General features: G+C 45.8%; 1 protein-coding gene across 1 annotated transcript in view; it reads left to right on the top strand.

Annotated features, from left to right (window-relative positions):
• The first annotated feature begins 5,775 nt into the window (after positions 1-5,775).
• plxna4 (plexin A4) overlaps positions 5,776-16,308 on the top strand; it is a 559,926-nt gene continuing 549,393 nt past the window's right edge. Inside the window, exon 1 of the mRNA XM_071332139.1 lies at positions 5,776-6,439. The gene's annotated coding sequence lies outside the window, so the exon portion shown is untranslated. The remainder of the gene's footprint in view (positions 6,440-16,308) is intronic.

Raw genomic sequence — 16,308 nt, 5'->3', positions numbered from 1 at the left:
GGGATCATCTACTAGATTCAGCCTATAGGCCAGGGATCATCTACTAGATTCAGCCTATAGGCCAGGGATCATCAACTAGATTCAGCCTATAGGCCAGGGATCATCAACTAGATTCAGCCTATAGGCCAGGGATCATCAACTAGATTCAGCCTATAGGCCAGGGACCATCAACTAGATTCAGCCTATAGGCCAGGGATCATCAACTAGATTCAGCCTATAGGCCAGGGACCATCAACTAGATTCAGCCTATAGGCCAGGGATCATCTACTAGATTCAGCCTATAGGCCAGGGATCATCTACTAGATTCAGCCTATAGGCCAGGGATCATCAACTAGATTCAGCCTATAGGCCAGGGACCATCAACTAGATTCAGCCTATAGGCCAGGGATCATCAACTAGATTCAGCCTATAGGCCAGGGATCATCAACTAGATTCAGCCTATAGGCCAGGGATCATCAACTAGATTCAGCCTATAGGCCAGGGATCATCTACTAGATTCAGCCTATAGGCCAGGGATCATCAACTAGATTCAGCCTATAGGCCAGGGATCATCAACTAGATTCAGCCTATAGGCCAGGGACCATCAACTAGATTCAGCCTATAGGCCAGGGATCATCTACTAGATTCAGCCTATAGGCCAGGGATCATCAACTAGATTCAGCCTATAGGCCAGGGATCATCAACTAGATTCAGCCTATAGGCCAGGGATCATCAACTAGATTCAGCCTATAGGCCAGGGATCATCAACTAGATTCAGCCTATAGGCCAGGGATCATCAACTAGATTCAGCCTATAGGCCAGGGATCATCAACTAGATTCAGCCTATAGGCCAGGGATCATCAACTAGATTCAGCCTATAGGCCAGGGATCATCAACTAGATTCAGCCTATAGGCCAGGGACCATCAACTAGATTCAGCCTATAGGCCAGGGATCATCAACTAGATTCAGCCTATAGGCCAGGGATCATCAACTAGATTCAGCCTATAGGCCAGGGATCATCAACTAGATTCAGCCTATAGGCCAGGGATCATCAACTAGATTCAGCCTATAGGCCAGGGATCATCAACTAGATTCAGCCTATAGGCCAGGGACCATCTACTAGATTCAGCCTATAGGCCAGGGATCATCAACTAGATTCAGCCTATAGGCCAGGGATCATCAACTAGATTCAGCCTATAGGCCAGGGATCATCAACTAGATTCAGCCTATAGGCCAGGGATCATCAACTAGATTCAGCCTATAGGCCAGGGATCATCAACTAGATTCAGCCTATAGGCCAGGGATCATCAACTAGATTCAGCCTATAGGCCAGGGATCATCAACTAGACTCAGCCTATAGGCCAGGGATCATCAACTAGATTCAGCCAATAGGCCAGGGATCATCAACTAGATTCAGCCTATAGGCCAGGGACCATCTACTAGATTCAGCCTATAGGCCAGGGATCATCAACTAGATTCAGCCTATAGGCCAGGGACCATCAACTAGATTCAGCCTATAGGCCAGGGATCATCAACTAGATTCAGCCTATAGGCCAGGGATCATCAACTAGATTCAGCCTATAGGCCAGGGATCATCAACTAGATTCAGCCTATAGGCCAGGGATCATCAACTAGATTCAGCCTATAGGCCAGGGATCATCAACTAGATTCAGCCTATAGGCCAGGGATCATCAACTAGATTCAGCCTATAGGCCAGGGATCATCAACTAGACTCAGCCTATAGGCCAGGGATCATCAACTAGATTCAGCCAATAGGCCAGGGACCATCAACTAGATTCAGCCTATAGGCCAGGGACCATCTACTAGATTCAGCCTATAGGCCAGGGATCATCAACTAGATTCAGCCTATAGGCCAGGGACCATCAACTAGATTCAGCCTATAGGCCAGGGACCATCTACTAGATTCAGCCTATAGGCCAGGGATCATCAACTAGATTCAGCCTATAGGCCAGGGACCATCAACTAGATTCAGCCTATAGGCCAGGGATCATCAACTAGATTCAGCCTATAGGCCAGGGATCATCAACTAGATTCAGCCTATAGGCCAGGGACCATCAACTAGATTCAGCCTATAGGCCAGGGATCATCAACTAGATTCAGCCTATAGGCCAGGGACCATCAACTAGATTCAGCCTATAGGCCAGGGACCATCAACTAGATTCAGCCTATAGGCCAGGGACCATCAACTAGATTCAGCCTATAGGCCAGGGACCATCTACTAGATTCAGCCTATAGGCCAGGGACCATCTACTAGATTCAGCCTATAGGCCAGGGATCATCAACTAGATTCAGCCTATAGGCCAGGGATCATCAACTAGATTCAGCCTATAGGCCAGGGATCATCAACTAGATTCAGCCTATAGGCCAGGGACCATCAACTAGTTTCAGCCTATAGGCCAGGGACCATCAACTAGATTCAGCCTATAGGCCAGGGATCATCAACTAGATTCAGCCTATAGGCCAGGGATCATCAACTAGATTCAGCCTATAGGCCAGGGATCATCAACTAGATTCAGCCTATAGGCCAGGGATCATCAACTAGATTCAGCCTATAGGCCAGGGACCATCAACTAGATTCAGCCTATAGGCCAGGGACCATCAACTAGATTCAGCCTATAGGCCAGGGATCATCAACTAGATTCAGCCTATAGGCCAGGGATCATCAACTAGATTCAGCCTATAGGCCAGGGATCATCAACTAGATTCAGCCTATAGACCAGGGACCATCTACTAGATTCAGCCTATAGGCCAGGGACCATCAACTAGATTCAGCCTATAGGCCAGGGATCATCAACTAGATTCAGCCTATAGGCCAGGGACCATCAACTAGATTCAGCCTATAGGCCAGGGATCATCAACTAGATTCAGCCTATAGGCCAGGGATCATCAACTAGATTCAGCCTATAGGCCAGGGATCATCAACTAGATTCAGCCTATAGACCAGGGACCATCTACTAGATTCAGCCTATAGGCCAGGGACCATCAACTAGATTCAGCCTATAGGCCAGGGATCATCAACTAGATTCAGCCTATAGGCCAGGGACCATCAACTAGATTCAGCCTATAGGCCAGGGATCATCAACTAGATTCAGCCTATAGGCCAGGGACCATCTACTAGATTCAGCCTATAGGCCAGGGACCATCAACTAGATTCAGCCTATAGGCCAGGGATCATCAACTAGATTCAGCCTATAGGCCAGGGACCATCTACTAGATTCAGCCTATAGGCCAGGGACCATCAACTAGATTCAGCCTATAGGCCAGGGACCGTCAACTAGATTCAGCCTATAGGCCAGGGATCATCAACTAGATTCAGCCTATAGGCCAGGGATCATCAACTAGATTCAGCCTATAGACCAGGGACCATCAACTAGATTCAGCCTATAGGCCAGGGATCATCAACTAGATTCAGCCTATAGGCCAGGGATCATCAACTAGATTCAGCCTATAGGCCAGGGATCATCAACTAGATTCAGCCTGTAGGCCAGGGATCATCAACTAGATTCAGCCTATAGACCAGGGACCATCAACTAGATTCAGCCTATAGGCCAGGGACCATCAACTAGATTCAGCCTATAGACCAGGGATCATCAACTAGATTAAGCCGTTGGACACATGTTTCTTCATCGGATGGTTAAGAGGCCAGAACATAATTGAAAATAATTTGTAGAATGCAAATTGACAGCTTACTTACATCTGTATGTCATCATGTGTCTTTCTATTGTCCGTGGGAATACTTGGGAACATATTACCACAATTGAAATCACTTGGAGCTGATTTACTGTTTTTTTTTTGTCTTTTATGTCCAACAATGAAAATGGGGAACGCTGCAGTAGGCATTTAGAATAAAATGTGGAGTGGAGCTTTAACAGTTAGTTACATGAGATGTCATGTGCACATACCTTCAAAATTATTCGGCAATCATCCTTTATTCGAAAAAACACTTTTCCCATCACCATTTGTCTCAATAAAGAAAGTTAGCCAGATAACAACGTCTATCTTTAGAACATATCTCTGTTGTTTCCATTACACGTCTCAATAAAGAAAATTGCGACAACTTAGTAATAATCATGACCAAATACCTATTGTCTGGTTAAGTGCCCAGGGGCCCTGACCTCCAGGGAGCCACATCGATTGTGTTAGTCATTCTAACTCAGATATCATATTAATATGACATAAGTCACTACAAAAAAATTGTAGAATTTCAGGAAATGAGATGTAAAAGTTCAAGAAAATTCTCTGCCCCAAGGCAAAATATGTAGAACTACAGAAAACTTGCTTTAAAACCGCAACATTTTCTCTACACCCCAATGGCAAAATGTGTAGAATTGCAGGAAATGAACTTGTAAAATGTAACACTTTCTCTCCACCATCAAGAGGGGGGCCACTAAAATATTTTGCCCTGCTTTTGACCAGTTATGGCAAGCCACTGGGACACCAGATACAGGTAAGGTTGGTAGGCTGTTCTGTTTTTGTTGTGTTATTTTCTTAACCCGGGCTATCTCTCTATCTCAAACAACAAAATACAGTTAACTTACAATTGTGCTTAGAAATGTCACGTATCTGTCTAACATGTACCTACATGTCAAGGTTTGAAACGCCAAAAATCAAGGTTTGGTTCACAATGCATGGGGCAGTGGCAGAAAACCAACTGCAGTTCTTGATTGGCCTGCAGGTGGAGCTATGATGCAGGTTTTCAAAGCGCGGTGCCCTTGCCAACTGAGAGCAGCACAGGGAGGGTCAAGTCTAGATGGTATACAGCTTTTGTAAAATTGACGGCAAAAGTTGCTTATTCGTTTTTTTGCATTTTAGCTAACCCTAACCCTAACCTAAGTATCCTAACCTGCTGCGTTAATTATCAAAACCTGCCGCTTAAGTTCTCCTAAACCTGCTAAGAAAAGTCCAATTTGTCAAAAGCTGGATCCCGTCTAGACAAAACCCACAGGGTCAGAAGAATATCTGCTGCACGGTTGCAGCTTTCTTAACTTGCCCAGTCAGGTATGCAGGATGTAAAGTAGAGTAGGCTACAGATAAGAAAGAATATGACAGTCGTGAATTTTAATCATGGATTGTATGGTGTAGGCCTAACATTTGCTTACTATTCTGGTAGGCTATTTAACTTCAATTGCCATTTTGCCTGTGATAATATAACTGCAATCAAATTATTTCCCACCTATAAAACAAAACTATGGAAAATAATCATTCACTGTTTTGTGAATCATGTTACCCCTTGTCTGTAGGTCTATCTCAATGTGGCTTGTTGACCTTATCATTGAAAATGTGACTTTTATGTCTAATTGGTAAGGCAAATTAAGAATGTAGCCTATAATTAATTTATAGGCTATAATGTGGTTTGGCTATAATAAATACCATTATTTTAGTGAATGCCTTACTGAAAAGGCTTTAATAGTTTTAAATGTTATTGCATAGGCATTCGTAAATATCATAATACCAACGGAAAGCCAATATCTTGATTAGCTGTTAGAAACTTAAAAAAATAATCAACGACAAAATAAGATAATCCCTTGACACAGAGCAAGTGTCTTAATTATATTTAATTTCCCTAATCTCCATCTTCAAATGATGCTCTGATTAGATATTTAAATCCGATGATCATTTCAACCCCAGTATTGTATTCATGTGTATTCCCTTCGGCATAGCCAAATCCCTTTCACGCTGGAATGAATGCATTACATAAACATAGAAAATACATTCGCTGGCTGCGGGCTTCAGCATATGCCTCTCATTCATCATGTGAGCTGCGCTTCTGTGATTGCTGGCAGTGAAATTTTACAATTAGCCCAATCACAGCCCTCGATCCGAGATGTCACTGCGGGCGAGTCAGAAGGCTTGGTAAAACAAGACAGTCGCTCCTTGCGCCCCGGCATAGCGCCATACACTCAAATCCCTGCCCAGTTACTCAGTTGTCAGCTGCGAACCTGCAAAGTCGAAAAGCACCCTCTCTCTCTTATCCCCTCTCGTCGCAGCATCACACAACGCCTTTCAGATGGGAGCATCGCACTGATCTACAGCGCGACACAGCCTCTTGCGGAATCCTACAGTGCAGCGATTTTCAAGGCATAAGTGCGTCCGCGTTTGGGATGGGAGGTGTTGCGATCCCGCCGGGTCTGAGTCCACTCGGAGCGGCATAGTGGCTGGAGAGGGACTCGCTGATCGGAAGTGTTGTTGGGATCCTGCTGCTATTTCCTTTCGCGCTGGATTCTCATGCTTTTGACTACCACGTCGCTGCGGAGGATTTAGAACGGGCCAATTCATAAAGAAGCATCACAGCCCTGTGGATTAGGATACCAGAAGGTGTTTCTTTTTACGCATCTCGTTGTAATTTGGAAGTAAAGGAGTTGGGATTCATCGGAACGTGCCTGTTACCGCAGTGTCAATGCGACTGCGGCTGTGAACTGATATCCGCAGCGATTACAGGTAAGGACGGGCTTGTCACAGGGTGCTCATTTAACGGCACTATTGTTTTTGGTCTTTATCGTTATGTTTTTTGAAGAATTGGGTCGCGGATGCCTCTGCACCAGGTAAAGGCGTGTATACCTGTTCTCTGCCGTATAGCCATGCCGCGCGGAGAACACTGCACCATCCTTCTCTTGCTGGTTTGGGATTTCAGTTTTTTTTAAATGACCTCTTATAATTTTCCCACCATCGCCACTCTGATATAGAATAGGATTGCATAATTTATTGTTGATGCTATTCTATGTGCAGTTGTGGTGCATTTTTTTTTGCCATTTACCGCTTTAGAGCATGTGTACGGCTTCATTCATTTTGAGCATTTACTTGCCCAAATGCGTGCGCGCGTCTGCCCGCGCTGAACTCTGTAGGTAAAGTGATATTGACCAAGTGATATTAGGGAATGTAGCCTATGGGGTGGGAGAATTTCGCAGTGTGTTAAGAGACATTTGTCCACCTTCCTACAACAGTCGGCTCTGCAGTATGCTATGTGACATCCTATTGCACACCATGAGGTGGATATTTCCCCCACCACTCTCTCGTCTCGTTGATATAGCCTAGCGCAATGACATCCAATAATTCCATCCCACTGTGTAGGACTAGATTTTTCATATGACAGCTCTCAGAGAGTCACAGCGTAGGTGTACGGTGTCTCTGTTTTCATGCGTGCTGTAACTCGTGGAAAGCGCACGTTGCATCATGAAACATTTATTGTAACCTCAAATGGCACATCTCCCGTCTCCGTAGCTGGAAAGCGTCGCCGATGATAAATTGCGGGCTGCATTGCTGTGCGTCGCACGTCTCCACTCAAGTGCCCTAGGTCTAGGAACATGACCGATATGGTTTTGGGCTTGGGAAGGGAAGGGACATCCGTAGCTTGTCTGGTCAAGTGATTTTGGTTTCCCCATTCACTCTTTGATTTTCCAGTATATAGTAAAAATACAAATAAAATAATTATATATATATATATATATATATATATATATATATATATATAGAGAGAGAGAGAGAGAGAGTAGGCTATTATAGACTATTTTAAATCACTCTAGAAATGTCCACGTGCAGTCTTCAACGATACAGGCTATTACATAAATGCTATTAGGGCACGCCTGTGTCCGTGAGCACGGACAGTGAGCAACGGTAGCTTTAAGTCAAAAAGTAATTTAACCTCACTGTTAAATTCTCATGACAACGTCGTTGATCCAATCCTCTTCTTCACAGAACAACATGCCACACAACTGGAATACATGTATAGCAATTCATTACTATTAGGCCATATCAATTGATCAAGGACATAATACATTTGTTATACATATAGAATATCTTCAATATTTAGCTCCAAACACTGGGCTGCTTGAGGGTAACGCTGTATAATGTAAAGATTCAGGCTAAAATGCTGTAACCCCTCACATAGAGCTTGTGCCAGTAGGCTTTATAGTCAGTAGTGGGAGAGGTGATCCTGCGTTGAGTAGGCTTTATAGTCAGTAGTGGGAGAGGTGATCCTGCGTTGAGTAGGCTTTATAGTCAGTAGTGGAAGAGGTGATCCTGCGTTGAGTAGACTTTATAGTCAGTAGTGGGAGAGGTGAACCTGCGTTGAGTAGGCTTTATAGTCAGTAGTGGGAGAGGTGATCCTGCGTTGAGTAGACTTTATAGTCAGTAGTGGGAGAGGTGAACCTGCGTTGAGTAGGCTTTATAGTCAGTAGTGGGAGAGGTGATCCTACGTTGAGTAGACTTTATAGTCAGTAGTGGGAGAGGTGATCCTGCGTTGAGTAGGCTTTATAGTCAGTAGTGGGAGAGGTGATCCTGCGTTGAGTAGGCTTTATAGTCAGTAGTGGGAGAGGTGATCCTGTGTTGAGTAGGCTTTATAGTCAGTAGTGGGAGAGGTGATCCTGCGTTGAGCAGCTCAGTAGTCTGGTGTTATGGGAGCACCAACATCACAGAGAAGCTGAGAGCTTTCTCTATTAGTCTGTGGTTATAGACCAGTCAGCAGCCAGACAGTCAGCAGCCAGACAGTCAGCAGCCAGACAGCCACTGGGACGTGTTGTAGGCTACCTGGAAGAGTGTCTATTTAATATCCAGTCACTGCCGCACCGCTATCTCTTTAGACCTTAGAAAGCATAGCACTCCCTCCTCCTGCATAGTGGGATGTAGGTCCTTGACTCATAGTGCAGCTTTACAGAACCCCCCCCCCCCCCCCTCTCTCTCTCTCTCTCTCTATTGCCAGCAGCAGCTGCTACTCTAACCTATACAGAATGCGTAACTGACCATAGCAGTAGCTCTGTTCAACTCAGTCATACCACACTAAAGTCTATACACTATAGTATGTATACATTATTACACTTATAGTCTATATACTATAGTATGTATACATTATTACACTATAGTCTATACACTATAGTATGTATACATTATTACACTTATAGTCTATACACTATAGTATGTATACATTATTACACTATAGTCTACACACTATAATATGTATACATTATTCGACTATAGTCTACACACCATAATATGTATACATTATTACACTATAGTATGTATACATTATTACACTATAGCATATAACACTATAGTATGTATACATGATTACACTATAGTCTATACACTATAGTATGTATACATTATTACACTATAGTCTATATACTATAGTATGTATACATTATTACACTATAGTATGTATACATTATTACACTTATAGTCTATATACTATATTATGTATACATTATTACACTATAGTCTACACACCAAAATATGTATACATTATTACACTATAGTATGTATACATTAATACACTTATAGTCTATATACTATATTATGTATACATTATTACACTTATAGTCTATATACTATAGTATGTATACATTATTACACTATAGTCTACACACCATAATATGTATACATTATTAGACTATAGTCTACACACCATAATATGTCTATATTATTACACTATAGTATGTATACATTATTACACTATAGTCTACACACCATAATATGTATACATTATTACACTATAGCTTATACACTGTAGTATGTATACAGTATTACACTATAGTCTACCCACCATAATATGTATATATTATTACACTATAGTATGTATACATGATTACATTTATAGTCTATACACTATAGTATGTATACATTATTACACTTATAGTCTATACACTATATTATGTATACATTATGACACTATAGTATGTATACATTATTACACTACATCTTATACACAATAGTATGTATACATTATTACACTATAGTATGTATACATTATTACTCTATAGTATGTATACATTATTACACAATAGTATGTATACATTATTACACTATAGTATGTATACATTATTACACAATATTATGTATACATTATTACACTATAGTATCTATACATTATTACACTATAGTATGTATACATTATTACACTTATAGTCTATACACTATAGTATGTATACATTATTACACTATAGTAGGTTCTATTACACTACAGGGCCAGGGAGACTGAGAACTGCAGTAAGGGGTCAGAACAGGGCCAGGGAGACTGAGGCTGCAGTAAGGGGTCAGAGCAGGGCCAGGGAGACTGAAGGCTGCAGTAAGGGGTCAGAGCAAGGCCATGAGACTGAGAACTGCAATAAGAGGTCAGAACAGGGCCAGGGAGACTGAAGGATGCAGTAAGGGGTCAGAGCAAGGCCATGAGACTGAGAACTGCAATAAGAGGTCAGAACAGGGCCAGGGAGACTGAAGGCTGCAGTAAGGGGTCAGAGCAGGGCCAGGGAGAATGAAGGCTACAGGAATGGGTCAGAACAGGGCCAGGGAGCCTGAAAGCTGCAGTAAGGGGTCAGAGCAGGGCCAGGGAGAATGAAGGCTACAGGAAGGGGTCAGAACAGGGCCAGGGAGACTGAAGGCTGCAGTAAGGGGTCAGAACAGGGCCAGGGAGCCTGAAAGCTGCAGTAAGGGGTCACAGCAGGGCCAGGGAGCCTGAAGGGTGCAGTAAGGGGTCAGAGCAGGGCCAGGGAGAATGAAGGCTACAGGAAGGGGTCACAGCAGGGCCAGGGAGACTGAAGGCTGCAGTAAGGGGTCACAGCAGGGCCAGGGAGACTGAGGCTGCAGTGAGGGGTCACAGCAGGGCCAGGGAGACTGAAGGCTGCAGTAAGGGGTCACAGCAGGGCCAGGGAGACTGAGGCTGCAGTGAGGGGTCACAGCAGGGCCAGGGAGACTGAGAGCTGCAGTGAGGGGTCTGCTCTATCCCATTGATTATTGCCTTCATGAATGACAATGAATAAATGTGTTGGTGTCCAGTGCTATGTACAATGTGTTTTGAAGCAGTACCTGAATAGACTAGCACACTTCTGATACGTACTGAATTGAGGTAAGTGTAGTCAGTTGCAGATTTTAATGATCATTATTAGGATCCCCATTAGCCCACGCCAAAGGCCACAGCTAGTCTTACTGGGGATCCCCATTTGCCCACGCCAAAGGCCACAGCTAGTCTTACTGGGGATCCCCATTAGCCCACGCCAAAGGCCACAGCTAGTCTTACTGGGGATCCCCATTAGCCCACGCCAAAGGCCACAGCTAGTCTTACTGGGGATCCCCTTTAGCCCACGCCAAAGGCCACAGCTAGTCTTACTGGGGATCCCCTTTAGCCCACGCCAAAGGCCACAGCTAGTCTTACTCGGGATCCCCATTAGCCCACGCCAAAGGCCACAGCTAGTCTTACTGGGGATCCCCATTAGCCCACGCCAAAGGCCACAGCTAGTCTTACTGGGGATCCCCATTAGCCCACGCCAAAGGCCACAGCTAGTCTTACTGGGGATCCCCATTAACCCACGCCAAAGGCCACAGCTAGTCTTACTGGGGATCTCCATTAGCCCACGCCAAAGGCCACAGCTAGTCTTACTGGGGTCTGATACACAGTGGTGGAAAAGTACTCAATTTTCATACTTGAGTAAAAGTAAAGATACCTTAATAGAAAATGACTCAAGTTAAAGTGAAAGTCACCCAATAAAATACTACTTGAGTAAAAGACTAAAAGTATTTGGTTTTACATATACTTCAGTATCAACAGTAAATGTAGTTGATAAAATATACTTAAGTATCAAAAGTAAAAGTAATAGTATGAATAATTTAACATTTCTTATATTAAGCAAACCAGACGGCACATTTAATTAAACAATTTTTTACGGATAGCCCTTGGCACGCTCCAACACTCAGACATAATTTACAAATGTAACATGTGTTTAGTGAGTCCTCCAGATCAGGGCAGTAGGGATGACCAGGGATGTTCTCTGTTTAGTGAGTCCACCAGATCAGAGGCAGTAGGGATGACCAGGGATGTTCTCTGTTTAGTGAGTCCACCAGATCAGAGGCAGTAGGGATGACCAGGGATGTTCTCTGTTTAGTGAGTCCACCAGATCAGAGGCAGTAGGGATGACCAGGGATGTTCTCTGTTTAGTGAGTCCACCAGATCAGAGGCAGTAGGGATGACCAGGGATGTTCTCTTGATAAGTGCGTGAATTGTACCATTTTCCTGTCCTGCTAAGCATTAGTACTTTTGGGTGTCAGGGATGTCAGGGAAAATGTATGGAGTAAAAAGTACATAATTTTCTTCTGGAATGTAGTGAAGTAAAAGTAAAAGTTGTCAAAATTATAAATACTAAAGTAATGTACAGATACCCCAAAAACTACTTAAGTAGTACTTTAAAGTTGTTTTACTTAAGTACTTTACACCACTGCCGATACATAATGAAAAATACATTACAAACAAAAATAGTTTACAATTTACATACATTTAAGAACATTAGCATGTAGACATTACAGACTTACATGTATAAAAAATACAACTAAAGACACACAAATGTATTGTTGTTCTAGTTGTTGTTCATCTGTGGCTCAGCTCCACCAGGTACCTTCAAGGGAATAAGTGGTTGCCTTTGTGTCTGGCCATGGATGGCAGGGTGACTGGAACAGCTGGCAGAGGGTAGGTGGCTACCTGCAGCCCGCTGAACCACTGGACCAGTCTGGCCATGGATGGCAGGGTGACTGGAACAGCTGGCAGAGGGTAGGTGGCTACCTGCAGCCCGCTGAACCACTGGACCAGTCTGACCATGGATGGCAGGGTGACTGGAACAGCTGGCAGAGGGTAGGTGGCTACCTGCAGCCCGCTGAACCACTGGACCAGTCTGACCATGGATGGCAGGGTAACTGGAACAGCTGGCAGAGGGTAGGTGGCTACCTGCAGCCCGCTGAACCACTGGACCAGTCTGGCCATGGATGGCAGGGTGACTGGAACAGCTGGCAGAGGGTAGGTGGCTACCTGCAGCCCGCTGAACCACTGGACCAGTCTGGCCATGGATGGCAGGGTAACTGGAACAGCTGGCAGAGGGTAGGTGGCTACCTGCAGCCCGCTGAACCACTGGACCAGTCTGACCATGGATGGCAGGTTAACTGGAACAGCTGGCAGAGGGTAGGTGGCTACCTGCAGCCCGCTGAACCACTGGACCAGTCTGACCATGGATGGCAGGGTGACTGGAACAGCTGGCAGAGGGTAGGTGGCTACCTGCAGCCCGCTGAACCACTGGACCAGTCTGACCATGGATGGCAGGGTGACTGGAACAGCTGGCAGAGGGTAGGTGGCTACCTGCAGCCCGCTGAACCACTGGACCAGTCTGGCCATGGATGGCAGGGTAACTGGAACAGCTGGCAGAGGGTAGGTGGCTACCTGCAGCCCGCTGAACCACTGGACCAGTCTGACCATGGATGGCAGGGTGACTGGAACAGCTGGCAGAGGGTAGGTGGCTACCTGCAGCCCGCTGAACCACTGGACCAGTCTGACCATGGATGGCAGGGTGACTGGAACAGCTGGCAGAGGGTAGGTGGCTACCTGCAGCCCGCTGAACCACTGGACCAGTCTGGCCATGGATGGCAGGGTAACTGGAACAGCTGGCAGAGGGTAGGTGGCTACCTGCAGCCCGCTGAACCACTGGACCAGTCTGGCCATGGATGGCAGGGTGACTGGAACAGCTGGCAGAGGGTAGGTGGCTACCTGCAGCCCGCTGAACCACTGGACCAGTCTGGCCATGGATGGCAGGTTGACTGGAACAGCTGGCAGAGGGTAGGTGGCTACCTGCAGCCCGCTGAACCACTGGACCAGTCTGGCCATGGATGGCAGGGTGACTGGAACAGCTGGCAGAGGGTAGGTGGCTACCTGCAGCCCGCTGAACCACTGGACCAGTCTGGCCATGGATGGCAGGGTGACTGGAACAGCTGGCAGAGGGTAGGTGGCTACCTGCAGCCCGCTGAACCACTGGACCAGTCTGGCCATGGATGGCAGGGTGACTGGAACAGCTGGCAGAGGGTAGGTGGCTACCTGCAGCCCGCTGAACCACTGGACCAGTCTGGCCATGGATGGCAGGGTGACTGGAACAGCTGGCAGAGGGTAGGTGGCTACCTGCAGCCCGCTGAACCACTGGACCAGTCTGGCCATGGATGGCAGGGTAACTGGAACAGCTGGCAGAGGGTAGGTGGCTACCTGCAGCCCGCTGAACCACTGGACCAGTCTGACCATGGATGGCAGGTTAACTGGAACAGCTGGCAGAGGGTAGGTGGCTACCTGCAGCCCGCTGAACCACTGGACCAGTCTGGCCATGGATGGCAGGTTAACTGGAACAGCTGGCAGAGGGTAGGTGGCTACCTGCAGCCCGCTGAACCACTGGACCAGTCTGGCCATGGATGGCAGGGTAACTGGAGCACTAGCTGCAGGTTAGAAGGAGTGTGTGTGTGTGTGTATGTATTCCATCCTGTGCATGTGTGTGTGTGTGTATGTGTGTGTGCTATCCCATCTCGTCTGTAAGCATTTCACGGTAAGGTCTACGCCTGTTGTGTTCGGCGTATGTGACAAATACAATTTGATTTGATTTGATCTCACCTCATTACTCCCGTCACAGTGGGCACCCCATCTCAAGGGGAAACATTTAGTTCCCAGCACACTTTGATACTCTGTCCTCTGGTGCCTTCCAGTTCAGCCAGCAGCCTTGATTCTACTGGCACTGTCCATCAGCACCTGCCTGTAGGAATTTAACGGCAGCGTTTATCGGCCTGTAAGCACTTAATGTTGACATACTAGCCTCTGTTTGTTGGCTGCTGTTGTGGCTGGAATCTGGACCTGGAGACCAGGGCCTTGTCAATATTGTGACACCCCTGAACTGATACACTCCCACTAGCACAGCCTTGATTTTAGAGATGAGGTGCTGTGTAGTTCAAATTAAAATGGATATTCAAATCATTTGTGACATGACCGAATCAGAGAAATATGAATGAAATCTCCACAATGACATGAATGTTGCTCAGTGGCCCAAGCGGAAGTTTGGACACACACACACACACGCATAATTCGGCATGATAGTGTGTGTGTGTTCAAACTTCCGCTCGTGAGCCACTTGCCGGTATGAATGCTCACTAGCAGAGCCTCCGCGGTGTCAGGCTGAATGATGGGTCTGTGGAGTTGATCTGAATGGAAGACTCTGTTTGCTGCTGCTGTGTGTGTGTGTGTGTGTGTGTGTGTGTGTGTGTGTGTGTGTGTGTGTGTGTGTGTGTGTGTGTGTGTGTGTGTGTGTGTGTGTGTGTGTGTGTGTGTGTGTGTGTGTGTGTGTGTGTGTGTGTGTGTGTGTGTGTGTGTGTGTGTGTGTGGAATCACCACCCCAAATGGGCTGAGAGAAAGCTACCAGACACAGGCTATTGGACAATAGACCCCCCCGCCGAGACGGCATCACCAGCTGTTACCAGTAGAACTTACTCTCCCTCATATCTTAGACCAGACAGTTATGGAACTGACTGCTTTGATGGTGCTATGGGTTTTGATGTTTTACACTGTTTATTGAATGTATACTGTATATCAACATACTAGTTTAGGTTGTATAGATGATGTCTTGCCTGAGAGATCGGTTTCAGGGTCATGGGGCCAGAATAGGGAGTTTGAAACTAATGAACCCTTCGTATGTACCAAAAGAAGTATGCATTGATGCAGGGAAGAGTGCTGACACCAGGGACTCTCCAGCAGTAAGAAATCACGTACGTTAGCAGCAGTCAATGCTGTGCGGAGAAATCAATATTGGTCATTGCGTTGCACTTAATGAGAATTTGTGTTCATCTGCCTCTCTAACCAGGGGGACTCACAAGTGTTCTGTATGTGAAAGAAATGTGTCTGGAAGGCCCAAGGATATCCATATCAACGTAGTCTGGAAGAGGACGTAATAGTGTTGTGTTTCTGACACATTCATGGGTCAATGTGTGACGTAATGAGGCGTTGTCCTCTGGTTCTCTGTTCATATGAGGCCTGGCTGACTTAGTCTAAATAAACCGTTTTCAGATGATGCTATATTAGTCTGCGCCAAGCAGAGCATGAAATGAAAGCAACAAATTAGTTTTGTTTTAGATGCGTGAAATGATGAGACAATTGCAGACAGCCAAAATGCGCTTCTCGCTCCCATTTTCTGTCGCCACTGTTTGAAGTCCACAAGAGGATTAGGCCTAATTCTGTGTTTATCAGCCTGACGAGATCAAACACGCACGCACGCACGCACGCACGCACGCACGCACGCACGCACGCACGCACGCACGCACGCACGCACGCACGCACGCACGCACGCACACACACACACACACACACACACACACACACACACACACACACACACACACACACACACACACACACACACACACACACACCATTAGATACCAATCTACAACACATCGAGGGTATCATATCAAGCATTGCCTCAAAGCTCTCGATCTATAGAATAAAAGCTCCCCTCCGAACTTCCATTGGAATCAGCCACGCT

This window comes from Salvelinus alpinus, chromosome 11 (genome assembly GCF_045679555.1).
Source record: "Salvelinus alpinus chromosome 11, SLU_Salpinus.1, whole genome shotgun sequence".
Classification (NCBI taxonomy): Eukaryota; Metazoa; Chordata; class Actinopteri; order Salmoniformes; family Salmonidae; genus Salvelinus; species Salvelinus alpinus.
Note: the sequence above shows the minus strand (reverse complement) of the source record. Positions and strands in the feature narration are given on the sequence as shown.